This window comes from Chamaea fasciata, unplaced genomic scaffold (assembly GCF_029207755.1).
Source record: "Chamaea fasciata isolate MVZ Bird 193981 ecotype frontalis unplaced genomic scaffold, bChaFas1.0.hap1 SCAF_2, whole genome shotgun sequence".
NCBI lineage: Eukaryota > Metazoa > Chordata > Aves > Passeriformes > Sylviidae > Chamaea > Chamaea fasciata.
In genome coordinates this window covers 50,221,807-50,229,388 of record NW_027094087.1, presented here as the reverse complement: position 1 = coordinate 50,229,388, position 7,582 = coordinate 50,221,807, and the positions used below count along the sequence as shown (strand labels likewise).

Below are 7,582 nucleotides of genomic sequence, written 5' to 3'. Positions count from 1 at the left end.
GAAAGATGATTATCTAAACCTTTTCTCTGTGTTCATTCTCACAGCAAGTATCCACTGAGCAAGGCTTTATACTGTTGACAAGATTAAAAATAATAATCAAAGAACCAGAATGAGAAAATAATTGCTAGTTGTGGCCTTACATTCCTTCAGCTCTGCCCTGTCAGTGTGGGACAACTCTGACCACAGAAGCACTCAGGCAGCTATTGATGAGCAAAGATGTCAAATTTAGCACATTTACTGCAAATGTGAGGCGGTTTTAAAAGGTTTATTTAAAAAATTATATAAACTGGGACATGAAAATGAAATAAACAGGGACATGACTCTTCTCCCCACTCTTGATGCATCAAGACCATGGCCATGGGACATCTAAACTGCAGCAATTAAGCCTTGTCACAGATCCATGTTTCCCTACTCTTATCCTTCCTTTCTCTTTCTTCCTTTCTTTTCCCTTATCCATGTTTTTAAGTGAGTGATATTTTTATGCTTTCATATTGCAACATTCGTATAGATAATAATAACCAAAATGGCTACATAGCTGCTTTCCATTGCAACCAAATTGTTCTGCAATAAACCATATATATATATATATATATATATATATATTTTACAAACAATGATCATTCAGTGTCGTTTCAGTCTAATCCACCCCAAGGAATCTATTACCAGAACCGGGGTTGTAAGAAAGTCTGTCTGCATTTTGTGTATGTGCTAACAGGGAGCACAGACTGAGCCCTGCGGCCAGCTGGACCTGCAGCCCTGCAGCAGCCTCACATATTCAATAGTGGCTGTCCAATTTTAGCATCAGCATGAAGGATTTCTAGGTCGTGTCCTTTTTGGGCACCAGAAAGATCATGGCTGTGACAAATTCCCTTCTTGGTCTGCCAGGCAGGACTGCAGTAACCTGGCAGGTGAGGTTTTGGTGTTGTCCCTTGTCAGCAGTGCAGAGGCTACTCTTCTCCCTGTTTCAGTGCAGATTCTCTAAGAAGGAAGCTCCTGCAATTTAAAAGAGGTCTCAACCTCTGAAGTGCCAGTTTGGCTTGTAAATTGCTCGAAGCAGCATAACAACAGTGAGCAACCACTTGCCAGAATTTTTGTCTGAGGTGTTAGATTGCAAAACCTGAAGAATTACCTTGCCTTTTGGGAGTGGAGAGGAAATTGTCACAACCATCATCCATCATTTGGCAGTCTTCTGCAGCAGCTGTTGGTGTTCAGTCATCCTAAAGTGTCTTTATGTTCAGATGTTGGTACCAGTGCCCACAGGGCCAGAAGCACTTCCATCTCTCCACTGGGACTTGTTCCACTGTGTTACACCACTTCTAACTTGGTAAAATCTCAGCTGAACAATGTCAGAGTTAAAGCAGCAGATTTATCATCTCATCTGCCAATAAACTGAGAGAGATTTGCAGTAAGGGCATTAGTAAGAACCTGGAGTTTGGCAAATTGGAAGCATTAAGGGAAAAAAAATCCAAATCGAGAAAACTAATACACAATAGTCCCAAACCCCTGTTTTCTGAAAAAAAAATGCACCTAAATTGTTATCTCAAGTAGAAAATAATTAAAAATTCTCTTTTCTTCTGTCCAAGTCAAGCACTTTTGCTCATTGAAATTTTTAAGACTGAATCAACAAAGGAAGATCATTCTCCCTCTCCTTCCCTCCCTCCTCCCATGTTATCAAGAGCAAACTAAAACAATCTTTCAAAAGATTCCTTTGATTTTTAAAACATTGGTTTGTCTTTTAGCAATCTTTCAGCACACTTACAGTCAGGATGATTAACAGCACAATTTGTTTCAGACCGACTACTGAATTAAAGAACTTAGTCATCAAATGTTTTGGGTTGCACCAGATAATGGATCAAGAGAGTTGCAGTCACTTCACTTCCATCACTGAAAAGTACTAAATCACACACAGAAATCCATCCCAATTTAGAAGAGTGCTTCAGCTGAATGAAAAGTTTGATTCAATTGCCTCTGCCATCAAGGATAGAAGCCATACAGAATGATCATTCTAACCACCATAGCTCAGAATTCAAATGGGCTCAATGAACCTGCTTAAAATGAATTAGGCTGCAAATTATTTGCATGAATTATTGAGGAAATAATTATGAATGGCAATTACACTGGGAAGAATTAGCCTTTGTTCACAGAGAACTCCTGAATAGAAAGAATATTCGTAAGTTCCTTGTTAGAAATTGTTTACCCTACCCCAATATAAACAAATGAAATTAAATAAAATAATTACCAAATAAGTGAAATTAAATTACTTGGAAAACATAATCTGAATTTTATTGATCTTAGTCATAACTAGAAAAAAACAGAAGCATATTATACACATGCACACATACTTATATATACACACACATATCTAAATATATGTATATATGTATAATGTACATATAAACAAGATAAAGGACAGGATATAAGTATACATTTTGTTTTGCCTTAGTGAATAAGTATTATTGGAAAGATTCTGTTTTTAGAAAGCCAAAAGAATAAACAGATTCATTTTGTTTGTGGATTTGATCAAAATAACTTTCAAAGACAGATCTTGAACAGACTATACTTACTTAATTTGCTTAATCTTTGGGAAATTTATCCTTAATCACTTAATCATCAGATGATTTTCTAAATTTAACCCAATGATTTGTTTACTATTTTTCACAATTGCCTTTGTAAGAATTTGAGGTCTGTGTAAAGCAAAATTTTTGTGCTGCAGAAGTTATTTTATTGGATTTTTTTTTTCACTGAACTGAAGTCAATAGAAGCTGCTTTGAAATCAAAGCATTTCTTCAGGGCAGTAAAGCTTCATTTATTGTTTGGAGCCGTGCAACGCTGACTAACTTTGATCATCTCATAAACACATGGGGCAAAAACTTTGCAACAAAAGTACAAGGAGAGAAAACCAGAAAGAGTAAATGGAAATAGGCAGCTCACTACAGAGCATCTGGTTTCACATCTCAGTAGTCTTGGCAGGGGAGAGTGAACCTAAGCAATACCTTTTTCCCATCTCTCTATCCCTATTGCTTCCAACCTAACACAAATCAACCCTCCTAAATTTGTGTCAGTTTAAACTCATGGGACCAATTGTCTCAGCTAAAAATAAAACCTCTCTTTTGGAGAGTAATTAAAAATGTTTAATTATATTAAATTTAAAGACTCAAGTTAGAGAAAAAGATTGGCAGAGGCTCAATCCAGGAGAGGTGGGAAGATGGGAAGTCCTGGTGCTGAGCAGCTGCAAGCACAAAGGTTTGCCAGGAGGAGAGTCACTTGGGTAAAGCAGATGCTCAGTGAGCTCGTTCTGCTTGTTTCTTGTGGGGGCACTTCAGAAAAGCTTGGCATTTCCTCATGAAAAGAAAATGGCCATGAAAGGATTCCCTGAGAGGCTTCAGTGAGACACAAACTAAGGCTAAGTTGTGGTGCAATGACTGAAGAGGAAAGTCATCAGAGATTATTAATTTCCTGACCTGCAGAGTAGAAGACATGAATGATTTGATCACAGCATAACCCTCTCATATTCCCTCATTAAGATATGATACATAGGCTTACACACCACTGGAAGATCACAAATATTGCTATTCCACAGACAGAAGACCAAATAAAACACTCATTCCCTGACACTTTGGAAGGCTAGTCAGAAGATTTATGACCCCTATTAAGTTTAGAACTGCTAAGTAGAATGGTTCCTTCATTAGCATGCAAAAAAAAAATTTCTAAGTGTATTTCTGTTAAGGCACCAGCAATGAGAACAACTTTTTTTTTTTTTTTTTTTTTTTTTTTTTTTTTTTTTTTTTTTTTTTTTTTTTCCCTAAAACAAATACAGTGTGACTGAAGTGCTATTTATTTTACAGACATGGGGTATGTAAAGATTATCCTAATTCTGGTCTTGTTCTCAGGAGGCAGTTAATAAGATAATATAACATTCCTGGACCAGAGGAGAATTGATACCTGGCAAAATCTTAGTGCATTATCTGTCTGTGTCAGTTGCTAGAGTTGCTTTTCTAGTGCTGATTTTTCTGTTAGTAGGAATGCTACCATTTTGTGACCATTTTTCATTCTGTTTGGTTTTGCTATTTATTGTTAATTTTATTTATTTAGATGCTGATGAGAATCTAGCGGAGAAACAATGAGCAGTTCATTATAAACAGGCAACTCTCATTGTAAATGTAAAGGCCTAAAGAATGACAAGCCAGTGGAAACTTTTCCAAAGAAGGAAAAGAAAAATAGATATTTCACCAGCTTCAGGAGATCCAGTGCCTGACAGCTGTCCCTCCAGGATGTTTAATGAAGGGATAGTATTCTGAGAGCTGCCTGGATTTGCCAGCACATTCCAGTTCTTGGCATTCCCAGAAATTTGAATGAAGCTGATATAGCACTTACTGATCATCAAAATGTCACAACAGCTTTAGAGTAAAGTAACTTGCGATCAATACTTTGTCAAGAAAGAACATGGCAATTACTCTATCAGAGAAGAAACTTCCAGGAGATGTCTGAGAAGTGTAAATCATGTCATCAGCAAAACACATTTTCAGACAAAAATAAAAGTATCTGTAAGGACAAGAAGTGGTGAAGTGATGGATGTCCACACATACATATGTACAATGCTGCAGCAAAGAAGATAGGCATTAGGAATCCTGTCCTTGTCAGGTGCAAGATGATGAACCAGCTGTGGATGAGTCATGGCTTTTTCCCCAACCTGCATTAAAGGTCAATGTGCCAGCTTCTGTTGTGTGCCTCAAGCTAGTAAAAATCACTGTGAGAAAATCAAGCTTCAGCCACTATCTCAAAGGAAGGCAGATGTCATTTGCAGGGACTCTGGTATCTGCAGGAACAACCACAATTAGCAGACACTGCTGGGTTCAGCAGAGGGAACAGGTTCTGCAGTACTGGTAAAGTAAGGTGGCTGTGGGGATTGAGAGGGGCAGTTGATACTGATCAGCTTCCACTCTTTTCCAAGGTTAGTGCCTTTGCAGGCAAGCAAAAGCTTAGGGAAAGGAAACACTTCTTTCTTTCACAGAACAGAATCTTTGCAAATTTGACAACCACAGGAGCTTTTGGAAGATCACTTTCTGAAACTGTAGAAATTTACATGTTCTTTGCAAGTCCCTAAAAGGACATGAAGTGCCATATTTGAAGCATAGTTGTTGCAATCTTCTTTTTTTATGCTAAGAGGTGAAAGATACTCAGGCCAGATACTATCAAAAATTATCTTTTTTGACAAGTATTGCATGTAAGCTATCATGCAAAAAAGTTGAAGATGATCTTTATGGCTGACAACTAAAGCAGAAAGGAATTTGTACAGTGGTGAGGCAATTCACTCCCTAGTATCCAAAGCACTCCTGCAGCTTAGGAAAAGCAGCTATCTCTGTTCCTGACAAATCACTGAACAAACATTAGTAATACATTCAAGGGCACAGAGATCAACAAGACAAAAACCTTTGTGAGTCAGAACTGCTATCATGTAGGGACAGATTGTGTACAAGATCGCTGTAGTGAGAATTTGGAGGAAGGGGAAGGGAATTACGTGGTTCAAGCTATGCATATTGTGGAAGAGAAAGAGACCAGGGATAGGATTGGTGGGGCTGAACATCCATATGGGAAAATGTGGCTCTCTATGTCAGAACTTGTCATCTAGGTAGATCCCGGGTGTAACTAATTTGTCCTAAAGGAGCTCTCTAAACCAGACTACTTGACACATGTCCTGTAAGTGACTTTTCCCCTGCTGCCCCAAGGGTAACCAAAGCTGTCAAATTCAGGTATAGATGACTACACTGCAGACGTTTAACCAGCCAGGAAGTCCCTTGTTCCTGTTTTAAGATAACTTATATCTTCATCAAAGGAGTGTTGTATTATTTGTCTAGTATACTCTGAGAGAGATTATGTTTCACTGTTACTAAGATTTTTTTTTTCACTATGCAATATATAAAGTTTTGGTGGTAATGTTGTAATAATTTTCTTTAATCACCAAAAGGGAGCATTCTGTCATTCTAAGGATGGTTACCAAACTACAATTTGTTCTCTCTAAGGAAGGCTTCAGCTCTAAATGTTTTAAAAAATACACCATTACAGTTTGCAAAATTAGATAATGCCAATTCCTGAAACTTTTTACTTTTTAAATATTTTTTCACTATCTGCTAATAGCTTCCACAGACAGTCAGAGAAGGAGACTTTTTTTCCTGTTCACACTACTTTTGTTAAGGAGCCTGTTATTCCATCTTCCTTCTTTGCCTAGAATGGGAAACAGCAGATCACTACCAAAATGCTAAAAAAATATACAATAAACCACCATTTTCATGTGCATGATTAAAAGCAAAGGAGATCCATTATTTATAAAATAAATAACAGAAACTTCACTCACTTTTTAAAACTCTTTGTTGTTGGGAGTTTGCAAGAAGCCCAGAGCATTTTTTCTCCGTGTCCATTAACAGGTGTCAAAAAAAACAACAACAACAACAACAACCAAAAAACCCCAAAACAACAAAAACCAACCAAACAAAAAAACTCCTCCGTTCTCTGTCTCTTACTTTTCAGCATGGACTTACATCTTGTAGCCTCCTTAAAGGCACAAATGGGGATTGGCCAAGAAGTCGGGCCTGTGGAGCCTACTACATAAATATACTAAATGTAGGCTTTTTTCTAAGACCTTTGAGGATCAGAGAAAAGGTTTTGCAGTGAGAAACTTAACAGAATCAGATTGTTTAGTGTATCACAAGTAGCATGACTGGTGGATTGATGCCTGTGCCTAAGTACCTTTACAGGTAAAAAAAATCTAGATACACAAGAAATTTTAAATCTAGTGGAGAAAGGCATATTTGGAAGAGTACATAGACATATTTGGGAGCTGAAGCTATACACATTGCAGTGAGAAATTATGAGAAACTCAGGTATCATTATTTCACTTTCGGTCCAATAAATGCAGAGATGAGCAGTCACTTGCAACCGGTGGGGAATGGATTGGAAATCCCTGGTATAGGTGACTTAAATCTTACTTACAAACACAGGCGCTTTTCAGAAGGATTACACCAGACCCCTGTGCCCAGCTTTCCATTGTGTGATCCTGGCTCTGCAGTCTGCACAGCACCCTTCCAAAAAGCCAGAATTTCTTACCTTCATTATGTTTCTGCTCTCTACAAACAGCAGTGTAGGTAATATACCTTCTTTTGGGTACTTACCCTTATTATAGGAATTTTCATCTCAAATTAGGGATACGTCTTCAACAAGCTTAATGAACGAGGAGAGATGAGACTAACTGTGCCCACCACAGGAAGGACATATCAGAAGTGGGGAGGGGGAAGAGGAAAAAAAGGGAAAAAAAGGGAAATAAAAGCCTTTTTGTCTGAAGAGGCCACCTGCATTTTTTTTCAGTGCTTTCAATCTGCCCCAGCAGGAAACACTTCGGCATGAATCACAGCTGTCAGTCTTTTGGTTGATGTTGCTGTGTCTGCTCCCCTCTATGAGCTGACGAGGGATTCAGGGATTTGCCAACTCCAGAAGAGGACCTGCTCAGCAACAATGCTGCCAAATGGCCTGATACTGTAAGTGCTTCATTTCCACAGTTTGGTAGGAACAAAAAGTTTTCCCTGTGGTA

General features: G+C 38.1%; 1 long non-coding RNA gene across 1 annotated transcript; it reads right to left on the bottom strand.

The window, feature by feature from the left end:
• Positions 1-256: 256 nt before the first annotated feature.
• Positions 257-7,283, bottom strand: LOC136285935 (uncharacterized). The gene is made up of 3 exons (XR_010719596.1): positions 7,167-7,283; positions 1,130-1,389; positions 257-993 (listed from the first exon to the last, which is right to left on the bottom strand). It is a non-coding gene; the product is annotated as an uncharacterized lncRNA (long non-coding RNA).
• Positions 7,284-7,582: the final 299 nt, after the last annotated feature.